The sequence below is a fragment of the Pelobates fuscus genome, chromosome 2 (genome assembly GCF_036172605.1).
Source record: "Pelobates fuscus isolate aPelFus1 chromosome 2, aPelFus1.pri, whole genome shotgun sequence".
In the NCBI taxonomy this organism is placed as follows: Eukaryota; Metazoa; Chordata; class Amphibia; order Anura; family Pelobatidae; genus Pelobates; species Pelobates fuscus.
The window spans coordinates 16919430-16941144 of NC_086318.1; the positions used below are offsets into that span (position 1 = coordinate 16919430).

At 46.7% G+C, this 21715-nt stretch overlaps 3 non-coding genes across 3 annotated transcripts; all 3 read left to right on the forward strand.

The window, feature by feature from the left end:
- Positions 1-804: 804 nt before the first annotated feature.
- Positions 805-877, forward strand: TRNAV-AAC (transfer RNA valine (anticodon AAC)). Its single transcript has one exon. It is a non-coding gene; the product is annotated as a tRNA-Val (tRNA).
- Positions 878-1927: 1050 nt separating this feature from the next.
- TRNAV-CAC (transfer RNA valine (anticodon CAC)) lies at positions 1928-2000 on the forward strand. Its single transcript has one exon. It is a non-coding gene; the product is annotated as a tRNA-Val (tRNA).
- A 7747-nt stretch (positions 2001-9747) lies between these two features.
- On the forward strand, positions 9748-9820 carry TRNAV-AAC (transfer RNA valine (anticodon AAC)). Its single transcript has one exon. It is a non-coding gene; the product is annotated as a tRNA-Val (tRNA).
- Positions 9821-21715: the final 11895 nt, after the last annotated feature.

The following is a 21715-nucleotide window of genomic DNA, read 5'->3' on the forward strand; positions in this document are numbered from 1 at the left end:
ATGACTTCTATGAACTTTCTGAACCCCTGATCTGATCTGGGTGATTTTCGGATATGTCGCTCACCCAGATCAGAGCTGTCGGGTGATGTAACATTTATGGGGATATGTTGTGTTTTAGGCCACTTATGGTACTTTAGAAAAATTTGCGGGTTTTTTTTTTCTGCCTGGGGATAATTAAGTTAATGCATTAACTGCCTTAATTATATCACAGGCAGAGGGGAGGGATTGTTTACTGTATGTGTGTAGGTTTGGAAATGATTGACTGGACAGATCAAACTTTTGCCAAGAATACAAATTCACATCAACAGACTGTTTTCTTCTTCTATGTTTGTTGAAGGAAATAGGCATTTGAATCTGGGGACTTTTTAAATACGATGGGTATGCAGCAAACACATTCCCCCAATTTTCCTGCGCAAAGTCGTCATTGTGGCAGTTTCTGTAGTGTAGTGGTTATCACGTTCGCCTCACACACGAAAGGCCCCAGGTTTGAAACCTGGCAGAAACATTATTTAATTTTTGCTAAATCTGCAGACGTTAGAAGTCTTCTGAATTGGAAATGCACCTGCTTGACTATGAATCCAAAAATCACGTATACTCGGCAAGACGTAAGCGATCTGTTAGCTGAATAAAGTGGTTTCCAAAAACCTGAAGCTTATGTTGTCTGAGAAAAAGCTGAATTGCACTCATTAAATCAGCATGCGCCATGTGCAAGTACCGAATGCAAGACAGCATTTTCTGTCTTGCATTCTAGGCTTGCACATGGCGCATGGTACTCCGGTCTCAACAGGGATGTGCACAGCTGTAGTTTCTGTAGTGTAGTGGTTTTCACGTTCGCCTAACACGCGAAAGGTCCCCGGCTCGAAACCGGGCAGAAACATTGCTTTCGTTCCGTTGTGGATTCCTTTTTGTTAGAATGCGGCTTTTCGAAGTCTCTTTGCAAATTTCAAGTGCATCTGTTCTTTTTGTCATATTCCCTACAATGGGAGAAGGGTTTTGTGCAAAAATCACCGTCGACAAAAGCAAAACTCATGCTCGCTGTACTTTCAGAGATGGATTTTCTGCTAAATATGCAAGAAAATCATGTTTACTCACATGAGCGATCAGCTTGCTGAATAGAGTTGTTGCGAAAGTGACCTCGCCACTGTTTTTTGGAGAGGAATATTTGCCAACCTTTTGCTCTGTGACTATGGCCCCTTTTAATTTGTTTTGGCTGAGAGACCCTATTTGTGGCCATTGGGACTTTAGACAATGGTTCTTCGAACTCCCGAGCAGTCGACGTGGCCGCCATTCAACATTGGAACACGCGTTGGCGGCCATCTTGTTCGCATTGACTTAAACCACGAATAGACTTCAAGGGGACTTTGCCGCGAATGCCCAAGAGCTATTTTCGGCATGAAAACCTCGCGGTTCCCGGTCGGTCCTCCAGCGGCACTTAGCCGCCAATCTATGGAACTGTTTTGGGCATGAAATCCCAGGTTCGCCTGGGCAAAATTATGACTTCTATGACATTTCTGAACCCCTGATCTGATCTGGGTGATTTTCGGATATGTCGCTCACCCAGATCAGAGCTGTCGGGTGATGTAACATTTATGGGGATATGTTGTGTTTTGGGCCACTTATGGTACTTTAGAAAAATGTGCGTTTTTTATTTTTTTCTGCTTGGGGATAATTAAGTTAATGCATTAACTGCCTTAATTATATCACAGGCAGAGGGGAGGGATTGTTTACTGTATGTGTGTAGGTTTGGAAATGATTGACTGGACAGATCAAACTTTTGCCAAGAATGCAATTTCACATCAACAGACTGTTTTCTTCTTCCATGTATGTTGAAGGAAATAGGCATTTGAATCTGGGGACTTTTTAAATACGATGGGTATGCAGCAAACACATTCCCCCAATTTTCCTGCGCAAAGACGGCATTGTGGCAGTTTCTGTAGTGTAGTGGTTATCACGTTCGCCTCACATGTGAAAGGTTCCAGGTTCGAAACCTGGCAGAAACATTATTTAATTTTTGCTAAATCTGCTGATGTTAGAAGTCTTCTGAATTGGAAATGCACCTGCTTGATTATGAATCCAAAAATCACGTATACTCGGCAAGACGTAAGCGATCTGTTAGCTGAATAAAGTGGTTTCCAAAAACCTGAAGCTAATGTTGTCTGAGAAAAAGCTGAATTGCATTCATTAAATCAGCATGCGCCATGTGCAAGTACCGAATGCAAGACAGCATTTTCTGTCTTGCATTCAGTGCTTGCACATGGCGCATGCTTCTCCGGTCTCAACAGGGATGTGCACACATGTAGTTTCTGTAGTGTAGTGGTTATCACGTTCGCCTAACACGCGAAAGGTCCCCGGTTTGAAACTGGGCAGATACATTGCTTTCGTTCCGTTTTGGATTCCTTTTTGTTAGAATGCGGCTTTTCGAAGTCTCTTTGCAAATTTCAAGTGAATCTGTTCTTTTTGTCATATTCCCTACAATGGGAGAAGGGTTTTGTGCAAAAATCACCGTCGACAAAAGCAAAACTCATGCTCGCTGTACTTTCAGAGATGGATTTTCTACTAAAAATGCAAGAAAATCATGTTTACTCACATGAGCGATCAGCTTGCTGAATAGAATTGTGGCGAAAGTGACCTCGCCACTGGTTTTTGAGAGGAATATTTGCCAACCTTTTGCTCTGTGACTATGGCCCCTTTTAATTTGTTTTGGCTGAGAGACCCTATTTGTGGCTGTAACGGAATGCAGTAGTATAGTCCACGATCTCCGTTGGTATCTTAGGTAATCCACAGTCAGAGTTAGAAAGCACGGCAATATTCCCAATCCTCCCAATAACCGGACGAAACACAGTTTGGGAGTCAACTAACTTGCTTTATTCACAGACTTCCATATTTATGCAGTTCCCCTTGCAAGGGGTTTCCTTACAGATGTTACAGGGGATTTCTCCCATCAGGCAATATGATTATCCCAACAGGCATTGCTGCACGAGAGGGATACTCCCACTAAAATGGACGATTAAGTGGATTATCCCCTCGTGCAGCAAAACTGGCAATTCACACAGAAATCCATATTTTATACAATTTTACTCGCTTTTATACGAATGACCGTTCGGTAGATAGCTGGGGTCGGCGGGCACGTTTAGTGAGAATACCGCTCCGATCCCAGCTAAACTAACCGAACGCCGCACCAAATACATTTAACCATCGAGTTCGGTTTGAAACTACCGAACATCGATGGGGAACAGAATGTGGTGAACGCGGAACTCCCGAACGCTCTGGAAGTCCAGCGGTGTTCGGATCATTGAGTAGCCGTTTTCAGTTCCAGGCTCTCGACGACCGAACACCGCTGCAGAGACAAAGGATCCAAGATGGCCGACCGCCGCATGGTCGGTAGCCGAACGACGGCCACCTAGGAGAGCCTTTAATTACCGATTGCAACATTGTTGCAATCGGTTAATTAGTGCCACACGACTTGTGAGTGTGTGGTCTACCTGGGGAGCCCGTATTCGTTTGGCGAACGGCCCGGATAGCCGTGTTTCGTCGAACGAAAGGTTTGCATGCTGGTAGCGTACGGCGGCCAGCATGCGAACGGCCATAATACATTACATACACAGTTCAAGATATACAGTACACATTCAGCCTACGGACAACCTTTAGTAACTATAGTCCAGAAGTGGCTAGGTTTGCCACAATGCTCCCCCAGAACTAAGCCGGCATACACAGTCTGATCCCAACGGATCGGCTTGGGGATGTCCGGGAGAGTACTCACAGATCACTTCTCGAGTTCAGTTTGTCTGGATAACCCGTCGGCGTTACCGTTTTGCTTTCCTGGGCGGTAATGGATGGTGAAGTCGAAGGGCTGCAGCGCCAAACTCCAGCGCAGCAGCCTGGCATTGTCCCCAGATACACGGTTCAGCCACACCAACGGGTTGTGATCTGTGAGTAAGGAAAAAGGTTGTCCATACAAATACGGCTGTAACTTTTTAAGGGCCCCCACCACGGCCAGGCATTCTTTCTCAATGGCGGCGTAGCTCACTTCACGGGGCAACAACTTTCGGCTTAAGTAGGCTACGGGATGCTCTCCGCCATCGGCTCCCACTTGGCTCAGCACTGCCCCCAATCCAAACATTGAAGCGTCTGTGTGGACAAGAAATCTTTTAGTTGGATCAGGAGCAGTTAATACAGGAGCATTAGTCAGAGCCGTCTTGAGTTGTTGGAATGCCTGCTCAGACTCTGGGGCCCAGACAACCAGTCGGGGAAGGTTCTTTTTGGTCAGGTCCGTCAGGGGTTTGGCCAGGGCGCTGTAGTCGGGAACAAATTTTCTATAATACCCGGCAGTCCCTAGGAAAGCTAGCACTTGAGTTTTGGTCCTTGGGGTAGGCCACTTGGCTACGGCCTCAATCTTGGCTGGCTCGGGTCTCTGCTGCCCACACCCTACTCGGTGTCCCAGATACTGCACTTCGGCCATCCCTATGTGGCACTTACTGGGCTTTAAGGTTAACCCGGCTTCCCCAATACAGTCTAAAATCGCCCCTATATGGCGTAGGTGGTCTTCCCAGGTCTGGCTAAATATGGCTATGTCATCTAAGTAGGCACAGGCATACTCCTGAAAGCCGTCCAGTAGCCGATCTACCATCCGCTGAAAGGTAGCCGGAGCGTTTTTCATTCCGAAGGGCATGACCTTGAACTGGTACAGGCCAAACGGAGTGACAAACGCCGACTTGGGGATGGCGTCATCGGCTAGAGGAATTTGCCAGTATCCCTTACACAAGTCAATGGTAGTGAGATACTGACCCCGTGCCATCTTATCTAGCAGCTCGTCTATCCGAGGCATCGGGTAGGCATCAGATACCGTTTTGTCGTTTAGCCTCCGGTAGTCGACGCAGAACCGGGTCGTGCCGTCCTTTTTAGGTACCAGGACTACCGGCGATGCCCAGGGGCTATCTGATGGTTCGATAACCCCTAGCTGTAACATTTCATCTAGTTCTGCCTTCATATGGGTCCGGACTGATTCCGGAACCCTATATGGAGCCTGTTGCATAGGTAGCTGTCCCGGGGTTTCGACTCGGTGGGTGGCTAGCGGAGTGTACCCAGGTAAATTGGAGAAGGTAGCCCCTTTAGCTACAATCAGCGCTTGTACCTGGGCACGCTCGTGAGGGCTTAGCCGCTCCCCCAGCTGAACCCCCCGGGAGGGCTCTATCGGCTCTTCCGGTTCTAGTAAGTCAGGTAGGGGCAGGTTCTCCTGATCTTCTAAGGCGGAGGCACAGATCGCCGTCACATCCTCTATCCTCTCATGGTAGGGTTTGAGCATGTTCACGTGGAGCATGCGTCTCTTCCCTACCCCTGAGCAGGGGCCAATCACATAGGTAGTGTCGCATCGCTGCTCTACTACCTGGTATGGGCCTTGCCAGATGGCCTGCAGCTTGTCTGTGCGGACGGGTTTTAAAATTAAAACCTTCTGCCCCACCTGAAAGCTGCGGTCTCTGGCTCCTCTATCGTACCAGCGCCGCTGGCGTTGCTGGGCCGCCTGGAGGTTGGTGCGCACAGCCTGAGTCAGCGCCTCCAGACGGTCTCTGAACTCCAGTACGTATGATACGATAGGGGTTCCGTCTGTAGTACTCTCTCCCTCCCAGTGTTCCCTAATCAAGTTCAAGGGTCCCCGCACCCTCCTCCCAAACAGTAGTTCAAACGGGGAGAATCCTGTCGACTCCTGGGGGACCTCTCTATACGCAAAGAGTAGGTGAGGCAGGAACCTCTCCCAGTCTTTGTGGGTTTCCCCGAACGTCCGAAGCATCTGCTTTAGCGTCCCGTTGAACCTCTCACATAGTCCATTGGACTGGGGATGGTATGCGGAATTGACTATTGGCTTAATGCCACATACCTTCCACATATGTTGGGTGACCTCGGCAGTGAATTGGGTGCCCCGGTCCGAGATTATTTCTTGGGGAAACCCTACTCTGGAAAATACTTTCATCAAGGCCTCAGCTACGGTTTCAGCATGAATGTTAGTGAGGGCCACAGCCTCGGGGTACCTGGTGGCGTAGTCCACTACGGTTAGAATGTACTTTTTGCCAGAGGGACTGGGTTTTGGCAGGGGCCCCACTATGTCTACAGCTACCCTGCTGATGGGGTCTGCAATAATGGGTAGGGGACATAGCTTGGCTTTGTGGCGGTCCCCTCGTTTACCTACTCGCTGGCAGACGTCGCAGGAGGTGCAATACTGTCGCACGTCCTGAGAAATTCCGGGCCAGAAAAAAGCATGCGTTAAGCGATATCTGGTGCGGGTCATCCCTAGGTGTCCTGACAAGGGAATATCATGAGCGATTCTAAGTAGCTCCTGCCTATATTTCTGTGGTACCACTAACTGTTTGTTGGTCAGGGTGACAGACCCTCCCACTTCCTTTGCTGTGACGCGGTATAATAACCCTTTCTCCCACGTGTACCGCTCCCCCTCTAGCCCTGCCTGGTCAGTGTGTGCCCGGTCCCTATATACTTGTAGGGTGGGGTCTGTCTGTACTTCTGTCGCAAAGGTAGTCGGGGTATCACAGGACATGGGAGTCGGGTGGGGTTCATGGTCTCTTACCTGAGCCTCAGAGTGTATCGGTGTAGCCGTGGTGCGAGCCTGCTGCCGTGTAGTCACGGGATGGGCCTCCTGGTATGGAGCCTGGGGTATAAAAGCAGAAGTCATCTGGCCCAAGTCATTCCCCAGTACAACATCTGCGGGTAAATTTTGCATCAGCCCCACTTCCACAGTTCCCTCTCCCACACCCCAATCCAAATGTACCTTGGCAGTGGGTAGCCGGTATACTGCTCCCCCTGCCACCCGTACTGCCACTGATCCGCCAGTGTGAGTTGAGCCTGGTACCAAATGCGGTGCAACCAAAGTTAGAGTGGCTCCCGAGTCTCGGAGCCCTTGTACCTCCTTCCCCTCCAGGATAACTAGCTGACGATGATGTTGTCGGTTGTCGGTGGCTCTGACCGACATTACCTCGTGGAGTACTCCTAGAGGTTCCTCGGTTTGAGCGCTCAGCATTTCCTGGGTGGCTGGTGCTACCTGGTAGTGATGCGCAGCAGCCCTTTGTGTTAAGTTTTGTCGCACCTGGTTCCATGCTTGTCGGCTCCGATTTTGTGTACACTCACGAGAAATATGTCCCCACTGCTTGCAGGTGTGACATTGAATGTTAGCCCGGCCATTGTATCGAGAGGGGGGTGGTGGATTATTTGGTGTTGGCCTGGACAGGGTTACTGTGGGGCCGGTAGGTGAAAAGTTATTGGGTGGCCCGGTAATCCGAGGGAAAGTCTTACTTTGAAGTCCGTGATGCCTCCTGGCATCAAAATGCTGATCCGCTAGTCTACCCGCTTCGGTTAGGGTGAGTGGTTTCCGATCTCTCACCCATTCTTGTGCTTCTGGGGACAAGCCATTAAACAATTGCTCCAGCAGCATCAACTGCCGCAATTCTTCCATATTGGTAGCGTTGCTGGCTTGTATCCAGCCTTATGAAGCTTGGTCCAGCTTATGTGCCCACTCTGCATGGGAATCTTTCTCAGGTTTGCGCAAGCCCCTGAACTTGCGCCGGTACGCCTCTGGGGTAATGGCATACCTCTCCAAGATTGCCCTCTTTACTTTAGGGTAATCTTTGCTGTCCTCTCGGGGCACAGCGCGGTAGGCTTCGGCTGCCCTACCCAATAATTTTCCTGCCAGTAGGGGTACCCATACTGCGGGTTCCAAGTCATGCAAATCACACAGCCTCTCGAAATCCTGTAAATACCCGTCGATCTCGTCCTTTTCTTCACAAAACACTTTAAATGCGTGATGTGGGACTTTGGGTTTTACCTGTCTGTATATGGAGGCAGTAACAGACTCTGCCCTAGGCGGTGTCTCCGGTGTGCGGTTTGCCATCAGATAATCATGCACATCTGACATCAGCACGGTCATTATTTCCATGGGTACTGGCTGTGGTAGGAACTCCATCCTGGTTCTCAGCTCTCTCTGGTATGGGGTCTCTTCCATGGCTGGTGGAGGTGTAGCGCTGCGGGCTCTGTCTCCCTCCATCAGTTCAGCGATCAGCACAGCTTTGGATTTGTTGCTGGCTATCTTACCCCTGGCTTCCAGTAGCTCCTTTAAAGTCTGTCGTTTCAGTACGGTATAATCAATCTCCATAGGAATTGCCCTTGCTTCCCTTGTTCGGTAGTTTCAGTTTACACGAACACTGCTTTTCGGCTGTAAGGTTCGGATCCCGTCGCTTGCCACCAATTGTAACGGAATGCAGTAGTATAGTCCATGATCTCCGTTGGTATCTTAGGTAATCCACAGTCAGAGTTAGAAAGCACGGCAATATTCCCAATCCTCCCAATAACCGGACGAAACACAGTTTGGGAGTCAACTAACTTGCTTTATTCACAGACTTCCATATTTATGCAGTTCCCCTTGCAAGGGGTTTCCTTACAGATGTTACAGGGGATTTCTCCCATCAGGCAATATGATTATCCCAACAGGCATTGCTGCACGAGAGGGATACTCCCACTAAAATGGACGATTAAGTGGATTATCCCCTCGTGCAGCAAAACTGGCAATTCACACAGAAATCCATATTTTATACAATTTTACTCGCTTTTATACGAATGACCGTTCGGTAGATAGCTGGGGTCGGCGGGCACGTTTAGTGAGAATACCGCTCCGATCCCAGCTAAACTAACCGAACGCCGCACCAAATACATTTAACCATCGAGTTCGGTTTGAAACTACCGAACATCGATGGGGAACAGAATGTGGTGAACGCGGAACTCCCGAACGCTCTGGAAGTCCAGCGGTGTTCGGATCATTAAGTAGCCGTTTTCAGTTCCAGGCTCTCGACGACCGAACACCGCTGCAGAGACAAAGGATCCAAGATGGCCGACCGCCGCATGGTCGGTAACCGAACGACGGCCACCTAGGAGAGTCTTTAATTACCGATTGCAACATTGTTGCAATCGGTTAATTAGTGCCACACGACTTGTGAGTGTGTGGTCTACCTGGGAAGCCCGTATTCGTTTGGCGAACGGCCCGGATAGCCGTGTTTGGTCGAACGAAAGGTTTGCATGCTGGTAGCGTACGGCGGCCAGCATGCGAACGGCCATAATACATTACATACACAGTTCAAGATATACAGTACACATTCAGCCTACGGACAACCTTTAGTAACTATAGTCCAGAAGTGGCTAGGTTTGCCACAGTGGCCATTGGGACTTTAGACAATGGTTCTTCGAACTCCCGAACAGTCGACGTGGCCGCCATTCGACATTGGAACACGCGGTGGCGGCCATCTTGTTCGCATTGACTTAAACCACGAATAGACTTCAAGGGGACTTTGCCGCGAATGCCCTGGAGTTATTTTCGGCATGAAAACCTTGCGGTTTCCTGTCGGTTCTCTAGCGGCACTTAGCCGCCAATCTATGGAACTGTTTTGGGCATTAAATCCCGGGTTTGCCTGGGCAAAATTATGACTTCTATGAAATTTCTGATCCCCTGATCTGATCTGGGTGATTTTCTAATGTTGTCTGAGAAAAAGCTGAATTGCAGTCATTAACCCCTTAAGGACACATGACATGTGTGACATGTCATGATTCCCTTTTATTCCAGAAGTTTGCTCCTTAAGGGGTTAAATCAGCATGAGCCATGTGCAAGTACCGAATGCAAGACAGCATTTTCTGTCTTGCATTCAGTGCTTGCACATGGTGCATGCTTCTCCGGTCTCAACAGGGATGTGCACAGATGTAGTTTCTGTAGTGTAGTGGTTATCACGTTCGCCTAACACGCGAAAGGTCCCCGGTTCGAAACCGGGCAGAAACATTGCTTTTGTTCTGTTTTGGATTCCTTTTTGTTAGAATGCGGCTTTTCGAAGTCTCTTTGCAAATTTCAAGTGAATCTGTTCTTTTTGTCATATTCCCTACAATGGGAGAAGGGTTTTGTGCAAAAATCACCGTCGACAAAAGCAAAACTCATGCTCGCTGTACTTTCAGAGATGGATTTTCTACTAAAAATGCAAGAAAATCATGTTTACTCACATGAGCGATCAGCTTGCTGAATAGAGTTGTGGCGAAAGTGACCTCGCCACTGGTTTTTGGAGAGGAATATTTGCCAACCTTTTGCTCTGTGACTATGGCCCCTTTTAATTTGTTTTGGCTGAGAGACCCTATTTGTGGCCATTGGGACTTTAGACAATGGTTCTTTGAACTCCCGAACAGTCGACGTGGCCGCCATTCGACATTGGAATACGCGGTGGAGGCCATCTTGTTCGCATTGACTTAAACCACGAATAGACTTCAAGGGGACTTTGCCACGAATGCCCTGGAGCTATTTTCGGCATGAAAATCTTGTGGTTCCCGGTCGGTCCTACAGCGGCACTTAGCCGCCAATCTATGGAACTGTTTTGGGCATGAAATCCCGGGTTCGCCTGGGTAAAATTATGACTTCTATGAAATTTCTGAACCCCTGATCTGATCTGGGTGATTTTCGGATATGTCGCTCACCCAGATCAGAGCTGTCGGGTGATGTAACATTTATGGGGATATGTTGTGTTTTGGGCCACTTATGGTACTTTAGAAAAATGTGCGTTTTTTATTTTTTTCTGCCTGGGGATAATTAAGTTAATGCATTAACTGCCTTAATTATATCACAGGCAGAGGGGAGGGATTGTTTACTGTATGTGTGTAGGTTTGGAAATGATTGACTGGACAGATCAAACTTTTGCCAAGAATACAATTTCACATCAACAGACTGTTTTCTTCTTCTATGTATGTTGAAGGAAATAGGCATTTGAATCTGGGGACTTTTTATTTCGATGGGTATGCAGCAAACACATTCCCCCAATTTTCCTGCGCAAAGTCGGCATTGTGGCAGGTTTTGTAGTGTAATGGTTATCACGTTCGCCTCACACGCGAAAGGTCCCAGGTTTGAAACCTGGCAGTAACATTATTTAATTTTTGCTAAATCTGCTGACGTTAGAAGTCTTCTGAATTGGAAATGCACTTGCTTGACTATGAATCCAAAAATCATGTATACTCGGCAAGACGTAAGCGATCTGTTAGCTGAATGAAGTGGTTTCCAAAAACCTGAAGCTAATGTTGTCTGAGAAAAAGCTGAATTGCACTCATTAAATCAGCATGCGCCATGTGCAAGTACCGAATGCAAGACAGCATTTTCTGTCTTGCATTCAGTGCTTGCACATGGCGCATGCTTCTCCGGTCTCAACAGGGATGTGCACAGCTGTAGTTTCTGTAGAGTGGTGGTTATCACGTTCGCCTAACACGCGAAAGGTCCCCGGTTCGAAACCGGGCAGAAACATTGCTTTCGTTCCGTTTTGGATTCCTTTTTGTTAGAATGCGGCTTTTCGAAGTCTCTTTGCAAATTTCAAGTGAATCTGTTCTTTTTGTCATATTCCCTACAATGGGAGAAGGGTTTTGTGCAAAAATCACCGTCGACAAAAGCAAAACTCATGCTCGCTGTACTTTCAGAGATGGATTTTCTACTAAAAATGCAAGAAAATCATGTTTACTAACATGAGCGATCAGCTTGCTGAATAGAGTTGTGGCGAAAGTGACCTCGCCACTGGTTTTTGGAGAGGAATATTTGCCAACCTTTTGCTCTGTGACTAGGGCCCCTTTTAATTTGTTTTGGCTGAGAGACCCTATTTGTGGCCATTGGGACTTTAGACAATGGTTCTTTGAACTCCCGAACAGTCGACGTGGCCGCCCTTTGACATTGGAATACGCGGTGGAGGCCATCTTGTTCGCATTGACTTAAACCCCGAATAGACTTCAAGGGGACTTTGCCACGAATGCCCTGGAGCTATTTTCGGCATGAAAACCTCGTGGTTCCCGGTCGGTCCTCCAGCGGCACTTAGCCGCCAATCTATGGAACTGTTTTGGGCATGAAATCCCGGGTTCGCCTGGGCAAAATTATGACTTATATGAAATTTCTGAACCCCTGATCTGATCTGGGTGATTTTCGGATATGTCGCTCACCCAGATCAGAGCTGTCGGGTGATGTAACATTTATGGGGATATGTTGTGTTTTGGGCCACTTATGGTACTTTAGAAAAATGTGCGTTTTTTATTTTTTTCTGCCTGGGGATAATTAAGTTAATGCATTAACTGCCTTAATTATATCACAGGCAGAGTGGAGGGATTGTTTACTGTATGTGTGTTGGTTTGTAAATGATTGACTGGACAGATCAAACTTTTGCCAAGAATACAATTTCACATCAACAGACTGTTTTCTTCTTCTATGTATGTTGAAGGAAATAGGCATTTGAATCTGGGGACTTTTTATTTCGATGGGTATCCAGCAAACACATTCCCCCAATTTTCCTGCGCAAAGTCGGCATTGTGGCAGGTTTTGTAGTGTAATGGTTATCACGTTCGCCTCACACGCGAAAGGTGCCAGGTTTGAAACCTGGCAGTAACATTATTTAATTTTTGCTAAATCTGCTGACGTTAGAAGTCTTCTGAATTGGAAATGCACTTGCTTGACTATGAATCCAAAAATCACGTATACTCGGCAAGACGTAAGCGATCTGTTAGCTGAATAAAGTGGTTTCCAAAAACCTGAAGCTAATGTTGTCTGAGAAAAAGCTGAATTGCACTCATTAAATCAGCATGCGCCATGTGCAAGTGTTTTGGATCAAAGAAAACTTTGATTATTTGTCTATCTACACCTTCCAAATTGATTGATGAATGCGTGCACGCTTTCCCTAGAAGTAATTCACACCGGAGTCAAAGTTTCTGATCAGTGAAATACTAAGGAATGCTTTATTCCCCAGAGGGGGTTTCCTTCTTAAAGCAAAAATACGTCACAGTTTAAACATACAATATCAATTCAACAATTGGTTAACAGTCAAAAAGGGTCCCACCCTACAGGATGTGATGTCATCATTACAGAGCTCTTCCCCCCATATTCCAGCTCTGGCTTGGATACATGAAGAAAGGGGAAGTGAGTAGTTTCTTTGTTACTTTAACAGTGATTCTCCATTTTGTTGCACGTGGAATTGGCACAAAGGAAGTGGGGGAGGAGTTAGCAAAGGAGGCTAACTATTAACACAAGAATGTGTAACAGAATGTGTAACAAGAAACTTGCAGAGGAAATAATGACTGAACCATAAAGGGGGAAGGGAATATTTACTCTAGCAGCCAGTTTTAACATAGTGAACACAGAATAAATAGACATTAGTAAATAGCTATTTTGGTTTAATTCTTCTGTCCACAACAGTCCCCCCTTAAAATGGCTATTTTACTAATAACTACTATCTCTAACTCTAATACTGTCCCTATAGAAAAATAACAAAATGCTATCTTGCACATCTGTCTGAACAGGCCTCGAACGCTTCACTGTGCGGGTTACCCATAGCAGCTTGTCCACTACTTCTTCCGCGACAGACTTCTGCCCGTAGAGACAGACGCTATCCCTGAATGTCCTTAAGAAGAAGTAGCTATTGATTTAGTGCGGTGGGACTGTAAGGGTGTATGCGGTGTATCACGGTCTATGTCATCAATCTCTTGGTGAAGGAAGGTCGGGGTAGTCTGGTCGACTGTCTGATCAACTGTCTTTTGTAGGCATTTCTTAAGACAAGGTAATACACAACAAACAAGAAGAGCGAGGATGATTATCGTTATTAAAATGGCAACACCTATTTGGGCCAGAGCACCTTGCCATCCAGACATCCATCCAAACCATCTTTCCCATGGATCTGTGGCCCCAGAATTCCTTTTCAGTTCGTTGGATAAACTTTTTAACTTTTCTATTGCCAACGTTACCTTACCATTAGGGCCTGTATTATCTGGGATATAGGTACAGCATGTCATGGTGTCTGGGAGTATTTTACATACTCCCCCTTTCTCTGCCAGAATCATGTCTAAGGCCAGTCTATTCTGGAAGGTCATCTGGGAAGTAGCTTGTAATTGTTCCGCCAAACCCTGGAGGGCATCTCTTGTATAATTTACAAAACGTTGTTGGTTATAATAGATGTAATTAATCCAATTTAAATTTTTATTGGCCGTGATGATTGGAAAAATAGATTCAAACCCTGCGGACACTTCATCTCTTGCTTTACATTCATTTGGCACCCCCCTTGGCACTCCTATGGTATCTATATAAATATGGGGATCAAAACTGCCTTTTACAGGAGTATCTCTCTTTATTCTAGAGTATTGGTGTAACGTACCTGGGGTATCTTGGTGTCCGTCAGAGATTATGTGTATAGGCATAATTACCTTAGCTAGAGCACATTCTCCCCACCATACGCCTTCCAATCTGGTTCTAATCTGCATATCCCCACAAATCCAATATATATCTCCAAGGGATCTTATGTGTTGTTGGATAAAGGCAACTGGAATTGGGCTATATGTGGCACAGTACTTACCAGTGAAATTACCAAAGAATTGGCCTACCCCATCATATATACCATAACAAGTGTAGTTCCCTGGATATATGGTGATACCTTTATCTGGCTTGACATCTTTAAGGACAACTGGGTATTCCTTTATCCATGATTCACATTCCGTCCGGTTGGTTTTAAGTATAGTATAGAGACTTAGAAAACACATCTCTATCTCCGGAGGTATGTTCAAAGGGACAGTACCTAAGTGAGGCCTCGCTCCTCCACAGACATAGCAGTTAGATCTGTTGTGTTTGTTAGCATTATATTTCATCCACTCAAGCCATAAGTTAGTGTCAGAGAAACCCGTCTCTACAGCCATAGTGTCCTCATACGTGGGGTTAGCTATAGCTATCATCTCTTTTAGAGTTCTGATATGTGGCTTAAGAGTATTAATAGTCATGTGTGTGGCTCCTACCCATTCAGGTGAGTCATACATGTCCCGTAAGTAAAAGGTCCCCTGTTTATTGTATGAACCTCCTCCTTTCCAGTACATTCCCATTACATATTGCCCAGCATCTCCAGGACTGGGGTGTTCTATGTTTAAGGCTAGTTTCATAGGTGTCGCCCCCCCTGGTTTCCTGAACGTCATTCTTTTCAGTAAGGACTCCCCATTTTTATCTAATCTGTCTAAGGCACTTTGTGGTCTATAGCCCCAGGCTGGCCCTGTATTCCACCCTGCTGCCTTCCATGAACTACACTCATATCCCCAGTAGTCATTAGTCACACATATGTATGGGTCCTTAATGTTAGGTATATCTTTGTACACTGTTGACAACAACGCTGGTGGAAAAGTACAGTTTACGATATCACAATAATCAAATGCAAATGTGGCTACCCGTGTATTAGAGGAATTGTACCAAAATGTATAAACATGATTGTCTTTGGTTATAGCGACTTGTTGGGCCTTTATCAGACCTAGCAGCAAGAACAAATACACAAAATTCATGTTATAACAGGATCTGGTTCCTCTGGAGCTGGAACTTTCTTGCAGTGTGAAGCGTGTATCCAAGAGTTCTTTCCAGCCAATTTAACTGAGGTAGTTGTGGTTAGAAGGACTTGGAACGGACCATCATATCTGGGTTCAAGGGTATGTTTTCTCACGAACTTCTTAACCAGAACCCAGTCACCAGGGAACAACTTGTGTGTGCCTGTATCAGACTCTGGATCTGGAATGGAAGAAAACACTTGGGCATGTATCTTGTTTAAAACTTGGGAAAGAGCAGTCACATAATTAACCATAACATCTGATTGCAGTTGGAGTTGTTGAGGAAAGTAACAACCTAACCTAGGGGCTGAACCAAACAAAATCTCATAGGGAGACAGGTTAAACTTCCCTCTTGGTGTGTACCTTACACTAAATAGAGCTATGGGGAGACTCTCTGGCCAGGGTAGGTTAGTTTCTTGGGCCATCTTAAGCATTCTGGCTTTTAAGGTGCCATTCATGCGTTCTACCTTACCACTACTTTGTGGGTGATAGGGTGTGTGAAATGCAAGGGTCACCCCTAGTGCTGCCCAGACTTCCTTAGTTACTAGTGCTGTAAAAGCCGGGCCCTGGTCACTTTCAATCACTTCAGGAACTCCATATCTACAGACAATTTCAGTGAGCAACCGCTTGGCAGTGGTCTTGGCGGTCATATTAGTAACCGGGAAAGCTTCTGGCCATCCTGAGAACATGTCCACCATAACTAGGGCATATTCATACCGGCCACTCTTTGGCATCTGAATATGGTCAATTTGGACTCTCTGGAATGGGTAGTGTGGCTTCGCCAGATGTTTGGGGAAAACTTTCTCCAATTTTCCCGGATTGCACTTGGCACAGATAGCACAAGACTTACAGTAGTTTTTAGTCAGAGTGGTAATACCTGGTGCTTCGAAATATTTAGCAATTAAAGAGTTCATGAGGGTCTTAGACAAGTGCGCTGCTCCGTGGGCCCATTGAACCACAGCCGGATACATACATTTAGGCAGACAAAATTTGAGATAACTAGTATATACTCCATCCTGTAAGGTCGCTCCCTTCTGTTTCCAGCTTTGCTTTTCTTCGGGACTTACAGCTGCTTGCTGTTCTTTCAAAAACTTGAGGTCCGTAGGTAAGGTTTGCATGGGAAAAATAGTAATTTCCTCACCGGACACTTTTCTGTCCACTTCCCTTGATTGACATGCAGCATCTTTGGCAGCTTGGTCAGCTTTATGATTGCCACATGTTTCTTCCGAATTCCGTCTTCCATGGGCCTTTACTTTCAGTATGGCCACTTCTTCAGGAAGGAGTAAAGCATCCATCAATTCCTTGATAGCTGTACCATGTTTAACTGGTGTACCGGTTGCTGTTAGAAAACCTCTTGTTTTCTATATTAATCCAAAATCATGTGCTACGCCCAGGGCATATCTTGAATCGGTATAAATATTAACACGCTTCCCTTCAAACATTTGGCATGCTACAGTGAGGGCTTTTAGTTCAGCTTCTTGAGCAGACATAGACGGAGGAAGTGGGGATGCTTGAAGTACCTGATCTACTGTGGTCACTGCAAATCCAGTGTGGTATCTTCCTTGTTCATCTGCAGATCTGGAGCCATCCACAAACAGTGTGCAGTCAGGATCTGGCAGAGCCGTTTCATGTACTGTAGGAAGATGGGTTGTTTCCATCTTCATCTGTTCAAAACAATCATGGGGGATGTCTGGGTCAGAATCTTTGGGAGGGGCATCTTCACATATTTCTGTGTGATACTGTGGGTAACCAGTAGTCTTACAATTCACAGTTCGTTTGGTAACACCTTCTGCAGAAAGTTGGTCTTGATCTGTTGCACTCCATGCTTTGGCTAATGGACCAAGTTCCTTCCATGAGATATTTGGAGATTTAGTAATAGAGACATGAGGAACTGCCATCTCCCAATGGTGGTACATATGAGTCACTTCTGTGGGTAATTGGACTAAAACTACAGTGTTACCTTTTGTATCACAGTATATGTCTGTCAAAGTGAGAGGTACTTTAATCAATTGAAACAGTTCTTCTTCATACTGAGGGTCAGGCCCCGACACGTCTCTGAACCATAAAGTACAATGCCATAGAGTAGATGGCTGTTCATCGTGTGGTACTGTGGGCATATGGACATCCAGATCAAGGAAGGCATCAGGATCTATGTTCAGACTGTACCAATAGTGTGGTACTCCCCCCTTGGGAAGTGGCAGAAGAGTGGCAGGATTCAAAGTGTAACATCGCTGTAAAGAGACATTATCGGGTAACATTAAAGTTGTTTGGAGACGAAGATGTCTTTGAGTAGAGAGATGTTTAGGTTGAACTTGGTTTAGTATCGCAGAAATATCATGGAGAGCGAGAATGGTTAGCTTGTGACCAAGGATTATGTCACATGTCTTGTCCAGCAGAGCACTTGCTGCAAATACAGCCCGAAGACAGGAGGGTCCTCCTCTGGCCACAGGATCCAACTGGCAGGAGTAATACCCTATTGGACGTTGATGAGACCCATGAGACTGAGTGAGAACACCAGATGCATGGCCCATCTTTTCGTAGACAAAGAGCTTGAAGGGCTTCTCGTAATTGGGAAGGCCCAGAGCAGGAGCAGTAACAACAGCACGTCGTAATGCGAAGAAGCTGGTAAGGGCTTCAGGAGATAAAGCAAATGGTTCAGTTTTGAGGGCATCGTAGAGCGGCTGCAACAGTGTAGAGGCTTCAGGAATCCAGGCTCTGCAGTAAGAGATAAGACCCAGGAAGGCATGGAGGGACTTATGAGCCGATGGAGGGCATAGTGATGTAATACCCCGCACTCTGTCTCTAGTAAGGTGCCGGGTGCCATGAGAAAGACAATGCCCCAAAAAGATCACCGACGGTCGGCACCACTGCAATTTCTTCTTAGATGCTTTACAACCTTGGGCGGCCAGGAAACAGAGGAAATCTTCAGAGGTACATTCTGCAGTCGGGAGATCATCAGCACAGAGAAGGAGATCGTCCACGTATTGCAGGAGGACCACGTCTGTGTGTGATTTCTGCCATGGTTCCAGGATGTATGCAATGGCTCTTGCAAACTGGCTTGGGGAATTTTGTGCTCCCTGGGGCATTACAGTCCAGGTGTATTGTTGGCGGTCATGAGTAAATGCGAACAGGTATTGGCAAGAGGGATGCAAAGGCACGCTGAAGTAGGCATTTGCCAAATCCACCACTGTGAAGAATTTAGCTGACGGAGGGACCTGGGATAGAAGAGTATGAGGATTTGGAACAATGGGGGTTTCCAAGATGGTAACATCATTGACTGCTCTGAGGTCTTGAACCATCCTGTACTTGTCCGGCTCACCCTTTTCGGTCTTTTTCTTAACTGGAAACAAAGGAGTATTACAAGGCGATACACATTTAACCAGAGCACCTGCAGCCAGCAGAGTTTCAACTTGTTTGGAGATAAAAAGGGACTGAGCAGGAGTCAATGGATATTGTGGTCTTCTGGGCGGACTTGCACCTTGGAGCAACTGCACAAGTATCGGAGGAACTTTAAGACGTCCAATATCATCGGGACCAGTAGACCACAGTTGCACAGGAACTCTGTCAAGCGCACTGGGGGAATTATCTGGGACCCTTGCATTCCCATGGGGTGACTCCATGTGGAGTAGGAGGGGTAAAGAACAAAGGGCTGAGGTATCATCACTGGAGAGAGGGGTCAATAACTGAACCTTACCATCTGGAGTAAAGGAGACGGAGGCTTGCAAGCGGGACAGGACATCAGCCCCTAACAAATTAAGAGGACAAGAGGAAGACACTACAAAACGAGTAAGGAGATCTGGGAAAGTACCCACCCGTAAGGGCTTAGTTAATGGGTTGCTACAAGGGGTTCCATCAACACCTATACAGGAAACATCTATATTAGAGAGAAAGGAATCGTCAGGCAGGTCACATGCTCTAAGTACGCTACGGGCTGCGCCTGTGTCAACTAAGAAGGTGGTTGGGCAGCCTTCCACAGGTAGGACCACTGTAGCTAGGGGCCCCCCTTTATCCCCTGTATACACTGCCATGACAGGGGCATTGGACACAGGTTTGCCTGTTACCTATTGGACAAGATCAATATGAGACTGGTCTGGACCAGGGTATGTACGTGTAGGTGTAGTTGGATAGTATGGTTTCTGAGCATGCTGTGCAGGGCGTCGTTGTCTAGGCATTGGATTTTTAGTGGGCAGATAAGTTGCAGAGGGTAGGTTATTAGGATAATAATGAGAACCAGCTAACGGATAACCAAGCGCCTGGGCAGGAGGATAACCGGCCACAGGATATGGTGGCCGTAGAGCATGTGTGCGCTGCCTAGGTGCATGCAGACTCGGACACTCATTCCTAAAATGTCCTAGTTGCCTACAGTGATAACACGTTTTGAGTGGTGGTCCTGGGGCCCGAGCTGTGAAAGGGTCCAGAGGTGATGGAATAGGGTACCCGCCAGGGGCAAGATGAGTTGCAGGGTCAGATAAGGAAAACATTAAAGGATTGGATTTCTTTTGCAGGGGCAATTGGATTGACTCCAGGCCTTTAGCGACCAGGAGGAGAGTATCCAGGGGAATAATCCTGAATTCGGGACGGGACTGGACCAGGCCTTTCCTTATGTGTTATTTAAGGCCTGCAACGAAAGCAGCTGACAGCATCTGTGTGTGGGACTTATTACATGTGTTGAAACCTAGATCAGAAAAGGTTTGAGTTAACCTAGAATGAAATCTTTCAACTGTTTCTGATTTTTTTTGAACAATATCAGCAATAGAAATAGCCTGATCAGTCAACTTTTCTTGAGCCCATGCACGGAGTTGTTCACAAAATGTGATACCAGACTGAAAATCTGTATCCGTAGTGAGACGGGCATCATCAAAGCTCCTTTCCATTACGGGCCAGTAAGCATCCCCTGCCTTAATTTCACACAGACTAAACAAATCGCGCCATGCTGCAGAGTAAGTTTTACGGATCTGAACAATCCGACGGAAAAAGGGCATGGGCTGTTTCTCAGGGTCAGGAAGTGATTGTACCAGTGTTGCAGCTTGGGACGGGTTGAAGGTAACATACATGAAAGGGGCACCCTCCTGATCATGCTGGGCACCGCAAGCACCTGCTATAGGAATGGAAGGTAGATTAGTTGTGGTCTGTGGAGGCTGCGCCTCTTGGACACTACTATCGGCAGTGAGAATGGGAATCAGACCAGCTGTAGTACTGGTCGCAGGGTGATTAACTGTAGTAGTAATTTGGACCGAATCAAGTTGCGAGGCAGGGGGAGAAGTGGCTGATGAAGCCGTGGAGGTTGCAGGATAATAACCTGATGCTGCCGGGGTCGCAGCAGGAGGAAAGCCTGATGCTGTAGGAACAGTGGATCCAATAGTCATAATAGGGAAAGATACACTGGGGGCAGCCATAAGAGGGGTTGGAATGGAAGAGGATACAGAAGGGGGGGGGGGGGGAGAGACCACAGGGGTGTTGGTAGGGTACGTTACCATCATGGAAGGGATGGGTGTGTTAGAAACAGGAAATGTTGTCAGTGAAAGGGCAGAAGGGAAGGATTCCACAGGAGAAGTAAGGGCGGAAGTTATAGGGAGAAGTGAAAGGAATTGGGCGTGGACAGAAGCAACAGGAGCCGAAAGAGAGGGTGTAGCTGTAGAGATGGGCAAGAGAGGAGGAGGAGGCAGAGAAACAGGAAGGGAAGGGGGAACTGAGACTTGGAGTGGAGAAGGAGTGGGGGTTGGAAAATAACATGAACCATCTGCTTTAAGAACAGGGTACAAGGCAGCAGGGGCTGGAGAGAGGGAGTTAGCATGAATGGGCTGTGGGGGCGCTCCAGAGGCAGGTTGAGCCACCTCCCTTTTAGGCCAGGCTTTATCATATGGAGGAGGGCTGGAAACGTCTGCAACAGATTCAACAAAACAACCTTTTTCATGATATACAAAGACTTTTTTTCCTTCTAGGTCTATCTCCTCCTCAATCCACCCCTCCTTCTTAATTACACAAGCAACCTTATACCACGCATCTGCTGATTTCTTCAACCCATGATCCACTAAGATCCCATGTTTGTCGTTTAAAAGTTTTCTCCAGTCTTCCGCCTGCAATCTGCCACTGGGGGACATTTTAATACCACACAGTTTAATAATTTTCCGGAGTTTGACCACAGCTAAGTCCCCAGCTCTTTCCTTTACAAGATCACAGGCTAACCGACCACGGGAGGGGTTAACATGAGTCTGACCCATTGATAAACTACAGTAGAACTGGATAGAGAGAAACAGGGAAAAGAGACAGCAAGCAGACCCTTGACCAAAAGAGAGTGAAGATAGTGAAGAGAGTGAGTGAGAGA